The sequence below is a fragment of the Cebus imitator genome, unplaced genomic scaffold (genome assembly GCF_001604975.1).
Source record: "Cebus imitator isolate Cc_AM_T3 unplaced genomic scaffold, Cebus_imitator-1.0 Scaffold38, whole genome shotgun sequence".
NCBI lineage: Eukaryota > Metazoa > Chordata > Mammalia > Primates > Cebidae > Cebus > Cebus imitator.
This window is the reverse complement of record NW_016107353.1, coordinates 10902654-10918420: the sequence shown is the minus strand read 5'-3', so window position 1 is coordinate 10918420 and position 15767 is coordinate 10902654. Positions and strand designations below refer to the sequence as shown.

Here is a 15767-nt window from a genome sequence, read left to right as displayed (position 1 = left end):
CTGTAATTTTTAATAGTGATTTTAAATAGTCTTTCTTTAGCACCCTTGAGAGCAGATATCTCCTAATTTTTTTTAGAATTTTCTGGGTAATAAATACCATACTGCTTCAATGAGCATTTTCTTAATCCTGTACTGCAAAGATACAATAAAGAACAAAGATGAAACCTCAACATTATATGTCCTCTGTCTTCACTAAAAACCCCAGGATTCCCTTAGTAGGAATTTTGAGTATCCACACCTTCCCATGTTCAACAGCCACAAAGGGAACATTTTTAATACTGCAGATTATAAATTCATGGTGAGATTTCTGCATGGCTATAAGAAGCCATAATGCAGAGAAGGCTCTAGTATATAGAAAAATATATATATTTTTCAGAGACTTTGACTATCATAAGAATTTTTAAAGTACTTAAGACAAACTCATTAGGGAGGAAAAGCACAAGTAGTGATGTACAGCTTTGCAAGTACTAAATGCATGGCATTTCAGAAAGCAGAGTAGACACAGATCTTGATCTGAGACATGTTTAGCTGAAATAAAAAAGGCCATTTTTTTTTTCACTTTCTTCTCCTTCTCTAGGATTTTTTCTCAGATGAAATTCCCTGGACAAATTACAGTGGCATATTGAGAATATGCCCTTAAAAGTGTGAGCACCACAGGTCTACCTGCTATCACCACATCCACAGGCAGAAAGACCAAGACAGAAAAATGTCACCCATTTCTATCCTTTACAGCAGAAGAGATTCAGAAACAATGAGCTGCTCCACAGAGATAAAAGTATGCTTCTCTTTTTTTTTTGTTTTCAGGAGCCATCCCCTGACATAGACACCAGCAATTTCTGCAACAATAATGGAAATATGGGCCACACTGTCCTCTACCTACCAAATCCAAACAGAGCAGGTTCTTGGACCACCCTTTAATGCAAAAATGGAACTTAGCTCTCATGAATGGATTTTGAACTCCTTCCTCATACTTAATTTTTGCCTTACCTTAGAGTCACATGAGACAACGAAAACAACATGGATGCTTCTGTGATAACCTGTTTGTCAGCTTAAACTGACTTTCTCCTTAGCTAAGAGCTGTTCAGGCCTCATGTTAGCTTCTTGAGCTGGACAGACTCCATCTTAGCTTTTTCATTTTAGTTATTCCCCTCATTAAGTATGTAACTGTAGTATGTAGCTGGGGCAGGATAACACATCCTGGAGTGCATCTGCTGATAAGAGGCTGAGTTAAGCAGTTCCAGCAGAGCCTGGTAATGCAGGTGCTGTCGAGTACCCAGAGCCCCCATATCTATAAGTTGTATGTCTTTATATGACAGCTCTAGCCTTGCACCTGGTACTGTTTTATTTCTCATGTACTAGTTTATCTTTTAACGTTTTGCTTGCTCAGCTTCTGTGATAAAATTTGCTTCAGCTAGAATCCCTCTCCCTTTTCAAACTAGGGTATAAGAAAGCCCTTAACGCTTTCCTTGGGGCCAAGAGAATTTTGGGCGTTAGCCACCTCTCGGTTGCCAGCATAATAAAGGACTCATAACACTTCCACTCAGAACAATAAACAGAATCTATGAAAAGGGCACAAGTAAGGAGAGTTCTGCAAAATAGCTAGGTGATACTAATTAAAAGCCTGGGCTGATAACTCCTTAATAAGCATTTCCTCTCAAGCTCTAATGAGCTTATAAATCACTTAGCAATTTTGGCCCCACTCTGTGAAATATAATTCTGCAGGTATGGAAAGGGTCCATAAATGGGTCTTTTAAACAAGTGCCCTATCAATAATGATGTTTCTCCCACAGGGCAATTAGTATTAGTTAGAGAAATGAAGCACAACACAGAGTCCCTTATACTCAGCAGTCTTATCACAACACAAATACTTCTGGTACAAATAAAGATAATCATTCTTTGTCTTAAAGTATTATATTCTTTGCTGACTCTTTAAAGTTTACAGAGAAAACAGAAAGCAGCAATTTCTGAGTAAGTTTGCATTTGGAAACAACGTATGCACATGAACTAACGCAATATTTATTAAGCAAGTATTATGTGCTCAAAAGGATGTTACAGAACACTATGACAGCACATTATGTGATTTAATACTAATAACACCCTGTGAATTGATACTAAGTGTTCAATAATTCCAAGGCTTTAAATAGAAGATCTAACATTTTTATTTCTATTTCTGTTTATCTGTCATTAATTTTTTTCAAAAAATGCATAGAATAAAAGCTAACTATAGACAAATGAGGGGAATACAGGTGGAAAGAGTTTAAAGCAATTTACATAAATTTTTATTGTGTTTATATTTACTTTCTTGTGACTTGTGAATCAGCTACTAGATCTGCAGGAACAGAAAACAAGTAGCCAAATGGAATGTCGCTGCAAGCACTCGTTTTAATAAAAAAATTAAAAAGACCATATAATACATACTTTTTATTTCCCATTTATCTGCTTTTGGGCTCCAGAAAATTTTGAGCACCAGCTCTAAGAAGGCAACAAAATTCATAACCCAAAACTCTGATCTCTTCTAATCAGTTCTGTGAGGCAAGACTCCAGGGTAGGGCCAGATATAAATAAGGCCTCAAAAAAGCGTGACTAGGAACATGGCTGGGGCAGGGTGTAGAGCCAATGTATAATTCTGTTCTCTATACCACTGGAAGGTATTTTCAGTTCTTTTTTTTTTTTTGAGTCGGAGTTTCGCTCTTGTTGCCCAGGCTGGAGTGCAATGGCGCGATCTCGGCTCACCGCAACCTCCGCCTCCTGGGTTCAGGCAATTCTCCTGCCTCAGCCTCCTGAGTAGCTGGGATTACAGGCACGCGCCACCACGCCCAGCTAATTTTTTGTAGTTTTAGTAGAGACGGGGTTTCACCATTTTGACCAGGATGGTCTCGACCTCATGATCCACCCGCCTCGGCCTCCCAAAGTGGTGGGATTACAGGCGTGAGACACCGCGCCCGGCCCCAGTTCTTTTTTTTTTTTAAGCTTACTTAAGAGAAACTTAAATCTGAGTTTGTGTAATTTTAATCTTTTTCAGACACTGCCCTGTAAACTTTATATTATATACTAATAAGCAATTAAAAAAAATGCCCTTAAGGTTTTCTAGAATAATATTTTAGAAGAAAAATACGTATTCTTAGCAGGGTAAAAGAAACACAAATAATATGCCAGGAGCAGTGGCTCACGACTGTAATCCCACAACTTTGGGAGGCTGAGGTGGGTGGATCACGAGGTCAGGAGTTCAAGACCAGGCTGAACAACATGGTGAAACCCTGTCTCTACTAAAAATACAAAAATTAGCCAAGGATGATGGTGCATGCCTGTAATCCCAGCTACACAGGAGGCCGAGGCAGGAGAATCACTTGAACCTGTGTGGCAGAGGTTGCAGTGAGCCGAGATAGCACCACTGCACTCCAGCCTGGGTAACATCAGAAATCACAATATAAAGAAAGTGGCCCAAATAAAGCCCAAGTTATTTGTACATATCTATTTATTGTACCCACCATATGATGCATAATTCAACCATTTATCCAGTTGCTAGTCTAGACTAAAACTTCCAGGATGGTGGGGACAATGACTGATTCTTCTTTTTTTGAGACCGAGTCTTACTCTGTTGCCTAGGCTGGAAGGCAACAGCATGATTTCAGTTTACTGCAGCCTCCATCTCCAGGTTCAAGTGATTTACCTGCCTCAGTCTCCTAAGTAGCTGGAACTACAGGCATGAGCCTCCATGACCAGCTAATTTTTGTATTTTTGTAGAGATGAGATTTTACCATGTTGTCTAGGTTGGTCTCAAACTCCTGACCTCAGATGATCCACCCGCCTTGGTTTCCCAAAGTGCTGGGATTACAGGCATGAGCTACTGCACCCCACCTGCTTCATCTATTTTTCTTATGACTATATAAAATGGATGCAATTAGTTTATCTGTTTGAGTCTCCAGAGCTCCTCATTTTTTATCCAAGAACCCAGGAACTGGAAAAACTCTCATCTGGGTACCAACCAAAGATACTTCCTGTATCAGGGGAGAAACACACATAGGATGACTCATTTCTCTTACACTGAGACAGAAGCAGAATTAATCGTTCTTGTCAGCCTGACATAATTTTGTTCTGGACATTATCAATGTATCAAAGACATGTAAGTGATTGTGAGAGGGTTCTCATTGACTCTAGGGTGATGGTCCAATGATAAGCAAGGCAAAGAAGGCTCAGAACGATTCTAAATAAGAAATGGAACTACCTTGGTTGAACTCCAGAACCTGGATTGACCATCCTGATTTGCTAGCTCTTGGGTAAGTAGAAGGACAAGAATACTCTACTCCAGTATCACATTTTACAGGTAGGTATAGTTGTGGTTGTGGCTCGGGATACTTTGTGGCCTTGATCTCTCACTCTTAAGATGCAGTTTACACATACAGAGTCTGTCATCAGATTCTATTTACTCCTGGAGCCTCTCATATAACTGTAGCAGGTTAATAAAGAAGATGTGAAAAGGTCAATGAGCCACTCTCAAAAGAGGAATTTAAAATATCTATGTTGATATCACATAGTACAGAAAATGACTTTTGTTGCTTTTCTGTAAATTCTCAATCAAAAGTCTGACCCTGCCTTGTAAATCCCAAGCAGAGATCAGACCTTATTTGCAGATTCTAGGTGAAATCAACCTCACTCTGCATTTTTAGATGTTAGAGCAAGTAGAGTAAAATCAAAGAAGAGATCCCCTTATCAAGTCTGCTCTAGAACATTCTAAATATTTTGCCTTAAAAAAGCTGACACAACATGAACATAAGCAGACAGTTTATTTAGGTCAAGCTTAAGGATTTTAACTTGAGATGAAATATTCAAGTTGTCTGGACTCTAATTTATAGCTATTTTTAGTTTAATTTACAGTTACTTGTGGCAATAGTGAACAGTTTCAAGAGATAAATAGTTGAAACAAGGGAGAAAGATGTAATTGTGCTTCATTTTAATGTCTGAGTTTGATAACTAAAAGGACTTGCATTCCTCAGGTAAAAACTTCCCTTTTTCTTTTGAATTCTCAAAACGTAGGTTTAGAATTTGGAGCTGCAGCCAGACACAATGGCTCACGCCTGTAATCCCAGCACTTTGGGTGGCTGAGGCAGGTAGATCAGGAGATCAGGTGATCAAGACCATCCTGGCTAACATGGTGAAACCCCATCTCCACTAAAAATACAAAAAATTAGCTGGGCATGGTGGCATGTGCCTGTACTCCTAGCTACTCAGGAGGCTGAGACCGAAGAGTCACTGAAACGCAGGAGGCGAAGGTTGCAGTGAGCTGAGATCGTGTGACTGCAGCTTGGATAAGTAGCAGCAGGTGTCACCTAAACATCTGTGGGCATTTTAGCATAAGGAGGGAGGGAGAAGTGGAGATTCTCATGTCTACATAATGCACACATGTTACTCTGATTGGGTTTCTGTGCCCCATTGTCACTGAATCAGTTTCAGGTCTGAAGACACAAGTCATTGAAAAAGTTAAAATGGTTAATATCTGACCTATAAAGTTTGTAGATTCTGGTCTAACCTCTCTAAAAGTGATTGTAGTGGATAATAGATAACAAGTAGGCAGAGATACAATTACACCTGCATATTTAGGGGATAGCATGTACTTTGCAGCACAATTGTGAATTGACTGGAAGCCTGAGTGGGAAAGGCCCACCTAGAGTAAAGCTTAGTTGGCACCTTATGTGTTTATATTATGTCTGGTAATTCTAGACAGGGTTTGGGAAATATAACTAAAAGCAAATTTTTCTTCAGCCCCAGAAAACTCCACAATAATAGAACAGAAAGTATACTGTTTAATACACAATTAAATGTGAATGTGACATGTATTAAAGTCAATCTGCTCAAGATATTGCAAAGACAGAAAGACAGTCAACATAATTAGTCCACGAGTAGAAGAATTTATATCACCATGTCATGCATAGTTCATCCTAAATTCACCAGGTAGTTGGAAAGGTCATCTGTATATGCTAACTGATTATAATCAATAACAAAATAAACTTTTCACATCTTCATGACTGGAGGTAGATTTGCAACTTGAACCTCAGTGCCTGCTGAAGGTAGGCTTTCATTCTTCTATAAAAATAGTTGATAAGAGTGCTGACTTTTTGGCTATTTACATTTTAAAGCAATAGTTCTCTACTCCCTAAGCACTGAACTAGGACACTCCCGCTTTCCCTCTCCTGGTGGCTAATGTACTCTCTAGACCCCTACCATCTGCCACTGAGCCACAGCCCACAGCACAGCACTCACAGCTAAAAACTCACATCTTAGGTGAACCCCAATTGCCACAGCAGCACTCCAGTGCCACTTCAGACAGTGAAGCTTGAACTGCAGAAGGAGAGCCTGCTGGTGTCCTGGGCAGACTTACACCTTCACAATAATGGAAAAAGGAACAGTGTTTCAGCCTCAGTTTTTATTTATAATGGTGACATGAAAAAAACTCCTCCTGGATTTTAGCATGAATCCAGATAGAGATAGCACTGAGAGTTTTCATTGTGACAGCCTATGTCTTTCACGGACACCATGGATACTAATAGGGCTTCTGAAATAGACACAACGCATTTGAGAGAAAAAGAGCTCTCATTCTGAGAAAGATTATATTGAGAGAAGTAAGTTAAAAGTGTCTTAAAAAGTAACTGAGATTAAATATAAGTTTGATCAAGTCCGCCAGAAAATATTCCTCTAAAAAGAATTTCTCTCCAAACACCCAAAATGCATAGCTACTCTCAGCAAGAGAAACATGAGCATTATGAATAAAGGGGGCATATTCTCAGCAGAATTTCTTTTTTTTTGAGATGGAGTTTTGTTCTTGTTAGCCAGGGTAGTTGGAGTGCAATGGTACAATCTTGGCTCACTGCAACCTCCGCCTCCTGGGTTTAAGTGATTCTCCTGTCACAGCCTCCCAAATAGCTGGGGCTATAAGCACATGCCACCACACTGGCTAATTTTGTATTTTTAGTTGAGATGGGGTTTCATCATGTTGTCCAGGCTGGTCTCAAACTCCTGACCTCAGGTGATACACCCACCTTAGCCTCCCAAAGTCCTGGTATTATAGGCATGAGCCACCCTGCCCAGCTCTCAGCAGAATTTTAAAAGATTTATCTTCCATCTCTGCTGCTCTCTTATTTCCTAACCATTGAATGTGGGATCTATATTAGAATATATATGACAACTTCCACCAGCACTTTTTTATAAAAAATTGAAATTTGACTAATATATACTAGAATATATTAGAGCTTGCAACATAGCTAACTAGAGAGCTATCATGGTTTTTGGGTAGCCACATCACCTGTCTTTATTTGTCCTGTAATAGCAGCTTATCAATTTGGTAAAATATAAGACACTAAAATTATGCTTACCTATCATTATTCCTATTGGATAAATAAATAAGCATGTCAGATTAATATCTACTGTAACAATTTAATGGTATTTTTTTGAATATTAGATATAATTATATAGGTATGAATAATTTTATGTACTAGTCATAATGTATGTAAGATTTTTAAAAATTGTCTAAACTGGCTTTACGATGGCAACAAGTATGGCAGCTGCTACTGCTAGATTTGAAAGTACAAACAGTATCGAAGAGCGGAAAGAACAGACCCAGAATGCCAGAGCCGAGGTGTTGCGCTAGGTCCCCAGTGGCTTTTAAGGATTCTGTCATCATGTCTCTCAGCCTCAGTCATTGCTACTGCTGTATCTGAAATGAAACTTTCCTGTTTCAGGAACACATGCTAAAGCCAATTTTGAAAAAGAAGAAAGGCCGGGCGCGGTGGCTCACGCCTGTAATCCCAGCACTTTGGGAGGCCGAGGCGGGCGGATCACGAGGTCAAGAGATCAAGACCCTTGGTCAACATGGTGAAACCCCGTCTCTACTAAAACTACAAAAAATTAGCTGGGCATGGTGGCACGTGCCTGTAATCCCAGCTACTCAGGAGGCTGAGGCAGGAGAATTGCCTGAACCGAGGAGGCGGAGGTTGCGGTGAGCCGAGATAGTGCCATTGCACTCCAGCCTGGGTAACAAGAGTGAAACTCCGTCTCAAAAAAAAAAAATAAAAATAAATAAATAAATAAATAAATAAATAAATGAAAAAGAAGAAAGGAATAAAGAACTTAAGCGACTTCAGGGTGAGGACACATGGATGCTACCTGATGTGAATGAGTGACTCAAACAATTCTCACAGGAACACTCTATGAAGAAAAAGAAGAAAAAAGACAAGCATTCAAATAAATAAATAAAACAAAAAATAAATATCCCATCAATATATAATAAGCATGCTGATTTTACTTCCCAGCATTGATACAGGTTGCTATTCAGCTAAAAAAGCAAAGAAAGAGAAGAAAAAAAGGGCAAGAAACAGAAATATGAAAAAAAAAAAAAAAAACAATGAGTCATCTCATAGCTCATCAAGCTCTGAAGATGAGTGGGTTGAGGCTGTTCCATCCCGGACTCCTGACAAGGAAAAGGCCTGGAAAGTGAAAGATGAAAAGTCAAAAAAAGATGACACCCAAATTATCAAGAGGGATGAGTGGATGACTGTTGATTTTATGTCTGTTAAAACTGTGTCATCCTCATCACTCAAAACTGAAAAGGAGACTATGAGGAAAATAAGAGCAAGAGAAAGCCCAAGCACTTGAACAGTCCAAACTGAAGGAAAGAGAATTGAATATGTACTAGAAGGATAGTGGTACAGGTCTTCCACCCAAAAACTGCAGTGTGTCATAGATTACTAAAGTTTCAGTGGTAGAAGATGGTGGATGAAGTTGGCTAAGGAAGTCTTATCTAAGAATGAAGGAACAAGCTGAAAAACAAAATAGAAACTTTGAGGACATTGTAGCCGAAAGGTATGGGTCAATGGAAATATTTCATTTGAAATTAGAAGACGCTAAAAAAGCTGCATCCATAAAAGAAGATTATAGACAAGAATAGTGGAGGAAACCCAAATATTCAGATAAAGCACAAAATAGTCAAGAAAGTAGAAAATCAGCCTTAGTCAAATATGACAACAGTTCAAGGGATAGATATGCTACAACAGATACTGCAAAAAATAGCAATGATTATAAATTTATTGGTGATGAAAAAGATAAGATACCTGGGTCTTTAGAAACATATAGAAGGGAATCTAACCCAAGGCAAAATCAAGAGTTTTCTTCTGGAAATTTGAGAGCTAAATTCTTGAGATCCTCTGATGATGAAGAACTGTCATTTCACAGCAAGGGCAGAAAATGTGAACCATCTAGTTCATCTTCAGCATTGGTAGCTCAGGGTTCTTTGCATAGTGGTTTTAGAAAACCCACTGAGAACAGTGAAGAAAGATTAACATGGAGTCACTCTGATGGGAGAGGAGACAAGAAACAGTCAAATCAAAAGCCACTGGAAACCAGTACCAATGAATAACAACACATTCCAGAAGATATGAGACAAAAATCACAAGAAGAAGGCTTCAGAGATGACCCTACAAAAAAAACATCTGCAGGACACAACGTCTACATTTGCTGGCAGTCCAGAGCATGAGTACATTCACATCCTGAGTGCTGATGAGAAGAACAAGTTGGGAGCCAAGATTATGAAAGCAGAGATGATGGGGGATATGGAATTAGCTGAACAACTTAAAGCTCAACTTCAAAAGGCAAATAAATTCAAAGAAACTGTAACACAGACATAAAAAAAATCTGGGGTAGAGAATGAAGACCAGCAAGAAGTAATCCTTGTCAGAACAGATCAGTCTGGTAGAGAATGGCCTGTGAACACAGCAGGAAAATCTCTGGAATCACAAGGAGGAAGAAGAAAGACACAAATGCTTTCAATCCAAGAGGAAAAAGAAAGGGCCAGATACTTTCACGATGATGATAATCTAAGCCTAAATGATTTAGTCAAAAATGAAAAGATGGGAACAGCAGAAAATCCAAAACAAGCTCTCCATGAGAATGGCATCTAGACTATTATACCCTGGAAGACATGTTTGTCTCTAAAGCAGCTGAGAGAGAATGTCTTGGTGAAGAGGAAGAGAACCAGTGGAAAAAAGCTATTGCTGAACATTGGAGTCTTGCTGCACAAATGGAAAAATGTTTGTATTGTTTGGACAGCTCTCAATTTCCCAAGCATCTTATTGTTTCAATAGATGTTAAGGTTTATTTATGTTTACCCAATGTACCATCTCTTACTGAGGGGCACTGCCTGATAGTCCCTTTGCAGCACCACAAAGCAGTTACTTTACTGGATGAAGGCATCTGGGAGGAAATCCAGATGTTCAGAAAATCATTGGTAAAGATGTTTGAAAATAAAGGATTAGACTGTATCTTTTTAGAAACTAAAATGAGCATAAAGAAACAGTATCACAAGGTTTATGAATGTATTACTGTATCCAAGGAAGTGGGTGATATGGCTCCCATCTATTTTAAGAAAGCCTTAATAGAATCTGATGAAGAGTGGTCCATGAACAAGAAGTTGATAGATCTCTCTTCAAAAGATACCAGAAGGTCTGTACCCAAAGGGTTACCTTATTCTCTGTGGATTTTGGCCTTCACAGAGGGTTTGCCTCTGTCACTGAAGATCAGCACAGATTCTCTCATTACTTTGGAAAGGAAATCATTGGTGGGATGTTGGATATAGAACCACGACTTTGGAGGAAAGGCTTCCAAGAAAGCTTTGAGGATCAGAGGAAAAAAACACTGCAGTTTGCTCAGTGGTGGAAACCATATGACTTCACCAAAAGTAAAAACTGTTGAGTGTACCTTCCATTTTAAAATTTCTCTTCAGATCCTGGTCAGTTTTATTTCCATTGCATCTAATGAAGCAACTGACCCTCAGGTCACAGGCAGAGAGAGTCACAGCAGCAGACTGCTCTGTGTCTGTGACAACCGTACATCAGGAGATTGTATTGTTTTCTTCCTTGCCTGCTCCTGTGGAGTTCATTTTAGTCACCAGGGAGTAAAAACAGATATATCAGATACATCCGACGATCCGCTCATGTTCCTGTTCTGTACCTTCTTCTCGGTATTCCAAATTGTTAATTTAGAGAGGGGCTTTTCTAAAGGGATATTTAGAAAGCAAAGGAAATTCTTGCTTTAGAGGGAAGTGGGTTTGCTTCATGGTTGTTAAGTCTATTGTCTGGCTTCTTTTGCATTTTTAAAAATAAGACTTCATGTATTCAGTAATAATTTAACTTTAATTTCATAGGATTTTACAGAAAAGCTCTTAATTTTCCAGTAGCAGTATTTAATATCACTTCTATTCTTTTTGTTAAAGGAAAAGGAAATGTCCCTCAAAGTATTAAATAATTAAATGATACTGAAAATAAAAAAAATAAATAAATTTTCTGAACTATAATTTAGTTAAAACACTATATTTCTAAAGTATGAATAACAATATTAAAATAACTAACAAATGTATTCAAAGTAAATATTGTGGCCTTATATCCATACTATTGTAGAAAATACTGTTTAATTTATATAAATGCAGGTTGTCTACAAACACTACACGTAACTATGCTAACTGTACTGAAGTAACCCAAGTACAACAGCCTCCACTGTTCAGTTTATATGCTCTTCTGGCTTTTGCAGTATAAGTATGTCAGCCTGAAAATAATCACCTTGGATAACCAGGTTTCTGCCAAAAAACTTACTCGGTATCATTTAGTCTTTATTATTCTGTATTGCTAAATTTAATCCTATCTTTGTGCTCAACTTTTTTGTGCTCTTGAAATGCACTTTACTCTGAACAAATTTGTGTCTACTTCAAAGACTAAAGATTAAAAAAAAAAAATATTTTGCCAAGGCAAAAACAAAGTATGAATCTCAGGTCCCAGATAAAGACAATTCTGACTCAAAAAGAATGACAAAATGTTTGTTTCATTGTTAATATGATTTACTTATACTTCAAAAAGCAGAGGAAATATATACATATAATCTAAATGTTTTTTAAAATTAGCAAGTTATCATCCCTTATTTTCACACTTATTTTCACATATGAGAATAAAGCCTATTTCTAATTTGTATTTTGTCTTACAACAGCCAGGTCTCTGGACAAGTTCTTGAACCCTTGGACATCTGAATTTTGCACACTGTGCACTTGAAAGAATGTTTTTGGGGGGAGAAGCCAAACAGAGAAAGTTGTTATAAAAAAAAAAAAATCCGGCTCACGCCTGTAATCCCAGCACTTTGGGAGGCCGAGGCGGGTGGATCACGAGGTCAAGAGATCGAGACCATCCTGGTCAACATGGTGAAACCCCGTCTCCACTAAAACTACAAAAAATCAGCTGGGCATGGTGGTGCGTGTCTGTAATCCCAGCTACTCAAGAGAATTGCCTGACCCCAGGAGACGGAGGTTGCGGTGAGCCAAGATCGCGCCACTGCACTCCAGCCTGGGTAACAAGAGTGAAACACTGTCTCAAAAAAAAAAAAAAAAAAAAAAAAAATCCATGGGTTCACATGAATAAAGCAAGCTATTACAAAACTATGAAGAGACTTAGATTCTGACACAATAATAATCAGAGACTACAACATCTCACAGGCACTAATGGACAGATAATTGAAGAAGAAAATTAACAAAGATCTTTAGGACCTGAACTCAACGCTTGACCAAACAGCCCTAATAAACATCTACAGAACTCTTCATCTAAAACATTCTTCTCATCCTCACGTGGCACATGCTCTAAAATTGACCACACAGTCAGAAATAAAACCATTCTCAGGAAACTAAAAAATCCAGAATTATACAACCACACACACACAGACCACAGCTTGAGAAAAATATAATTCAATGCCAATAAAACAACTGGAATACAATTGAATAAAAATTAAACCTGCACTTGAATAACTTTTTGCTAAACAATAAAATTAAGGCAGAAATCAAGTTTTCTGAAACATATAAGAACAAAAATATAACAACAGAATCCTTGAACTATAGCTAAGGTAGTGTTAAAAGAAAAATTTATAGTATTAAATCTTCACATCAAAAAATTAGAAAGATCTCAGTTTAACAACCTGACATCGGGGGGTGGGGAGCTGGGGGGGATAGCAGGGGGAGAAATGCCACATGTAGGTGATGGGGAGGAAGGCAGCAAATCACACTGCCATGTGTGTTCCTATGCAACAATTTTGCACGTTCTTCACATGTACCCCAAAACCTAAAATACAATAANAAAACAACCTGACATCATAAATAAGGCTAAGAGCAGCAAAAGCAAATCAACCCCTAAGGCAGAAAAAGGCAAGAAATAACCAAAATCAGATGTAAACCGAAGGAGATTTAGAAATGAAAAACTATAAAATATCAAGAAATCCAGGTATTAAACCTATAAAAAATAAGATAAACTACTAACTAAATTAATAAAGAAGATCCAAATAAACACAATTAGAAATGAAAAGAGACATTACCACTGACCCCACAAAAATATACTAAAGTCTACTATGAAAACCCTTATGCAAATAAACAAAAAAATCTAGAAGAAATTTTTAAAAATTTTTGAACAAATACATCCTCCCAAGACTATTCACACACACACACACAAAAATCAAAGCCCTAAATAGATAAATAAGAAGATCAAAAATTGAATTAGTAATAAATAGCCTACCAACCAAATGAAGCTCAGAACCAGACAGATTCAGAGTGGAATTCTACCAGATGTACAAATAGGAGCTGATATTATTTCTACTAAAACAATTTCAAAAGATTAAAAAGAAGAAACTCCTCTCCAACTCATTATGTAAGAACAGCATCATTCCAACACCAACACCTAACAGAGATAAAACAAAAAAAGGAAACTTCAGGCCAATATCCCTGATGAACATTAATGCAAAAATCTTTAACAAATGGCCGAGCACAGTGGCTCATGCCTGTAATTTCAGAACTTTGAAAAGCCAAGGTGGGTGGACTACCTGAGGTCAGGAGTTCAAGACCAGCCTGGCCAACATAATGAAACCTCGTCTCCACTAAAAACAAAACAAAAAAATTAGCTGGGCATGGTGGCGCATGCCTGTAATCCCAGCTACTCGGCAGGAGAATCGCTTGAACTGGGAGGCAGAGGTTACAGTGAGCTAAGATCGTACCACTGCACTCCAGCCTGGGTGACACAGCAAGACTCCATCTCAAAAAAAAAAAAAAAGAAAAAGAAAAATAAGAAATCTTCAACAAACTTATGGCAAAGCAAATCCGGCAGCGTATCAAAAAGCTAACCCACTATGATCAACTACAATTTATTTTGGGAATATAAGGTTTGTTTGACACACACATATAAATAAATGTGATTCATCACATAAACAGAATTAGACAGAAACCACAAGATTATCTCAATAGATACACAAAAAGCTTTCAATAAAACTTAACAATTTTTATGTTAAAAACCCTCAACAAACTAGGCATTGAAGGTACATACGTCAAAATAGTAAGTTATCTATGACAAACCCACAGAAAACATACTGAATAGACAGAACCTGGAAGCATTCTTTCTTGAAAACTGGCACAAGACAATGATGGCTTCTCTCAACACTACTATCCAACATAAAATTAGAAGTCCTAGCTAGAGCAATCATCCAAAACATACAAATAAAAGGCATCCAAACAATAAGAGAGGAAGTAAAACTACTCCTATTTGCAAACAACATAATTCTACATCAGGAAACCCATATGCTCACGGGAGAAAAGCTCTTTAAACTGACAACTTCAGTACAGTCTCAGGATACAAAATAAATGTACAAAAATTAGTAGCAACCCTATACATCAAGAACATCTAGGCCAAATCCAAATCAAAAGCACAATCTCATTCACAACTGCCACAGAAAATAATAAAATATCTAGAAATACAGATAATCAGAAAGGTGAAAGATCTATGACAAGAATTACAAAACAATGCTTAAAGCTAGAGATGACACAAATGAAAAACCATTTTATGCTCATGAATAAAAAAGATCACTATCATAAAAATGATCATACTGCTTAAATTTATATGCAATGCTAATTTAGTCAAATCACAAAAATATTTTTAAACAGAACTATTTTAAAAAACAAACTATTTTAAAATTCACATGAAATTTAAAAAAACAAAAAAAAAACCAAATAGCCAAGGCGGTCATAAGCAAAAACAACAAAGTTGGAGGCAGTAAAGTATCTGACTTCAAACTGTACAGCAGGGCTACAGTAACAAAGCAACATGGTACTGGCATAAAAACAAACTCATAGGACAATGCAACAGAATAGGGAGCCCAGAAATAATGCCACAGACCTACAACCACTGATGTTCAACAAAGGTGACAATAGGTATGTGGGAAGAATTTTCTATTTAATAAATGGTGCTGGAATAACTAGCTGGCACTATGTAGAAGATTGAAACTGGACCGTTTTGTAACACCATGTAAAAAAATCAACCCACGGTAAATTAAAGGCTTAAATGTTAATCTTAAAATAAAAAAAATTTTTTTTAAAAACCTGGAAGGTAAGAAGTATCATTCTAGACAAAGAAACTGAGCAAAAATTGACAAATGGGACCTAATTAAACTAAAGATCTTCACAGCAAAGGAAACTATCAACACAGTAAAGAGACAACCTACAGAATAATAGAAAATATTTGCAAACTATTTCAAAATATTTGAAACTATTGAAACTACTGCAAACCTTTGACCTTCAGACAAAGGTCTAATATTCAGAATCCGTAAGGAACTAAAACAAGTTTAGGCCGGGCGCGGTGGCTCAAGCCTGTAATCCCAGCACTTTGGGAGGCCGAGGCGGGTGGATCACGAGGTCAAGAGATCGAGACCATCCT

The 15767-nt window shown here is 37.6% G+C and overlaps 2 protein-coding genes and 1 pseudogene across 2 annotated transcripts in view; 2 read left to right on the top strand and 1 right to left on the bottom strand.

The window, feature by feature from the left end:
• Positions 1–15767, top strand: part of LOC119470708 (zinc finger protein 726-like) — a 561873-nt gene that overhangs the window by 373660 nt on the left and 172446 nt on the right. The gene's annotated exons all lie outside the window — the stretch shown is intronic.
• The window catches only part of LOC108301905 (zinc finger protein 728-like), a 41354-nt gene that overhangs the window by 16787 nt on the left and 8800 nt on the right, over positions 1–15767 (bottom strand).
• LOC108301904 lies at positions 7538–10874 on the top strand (annotated as a pseudogene).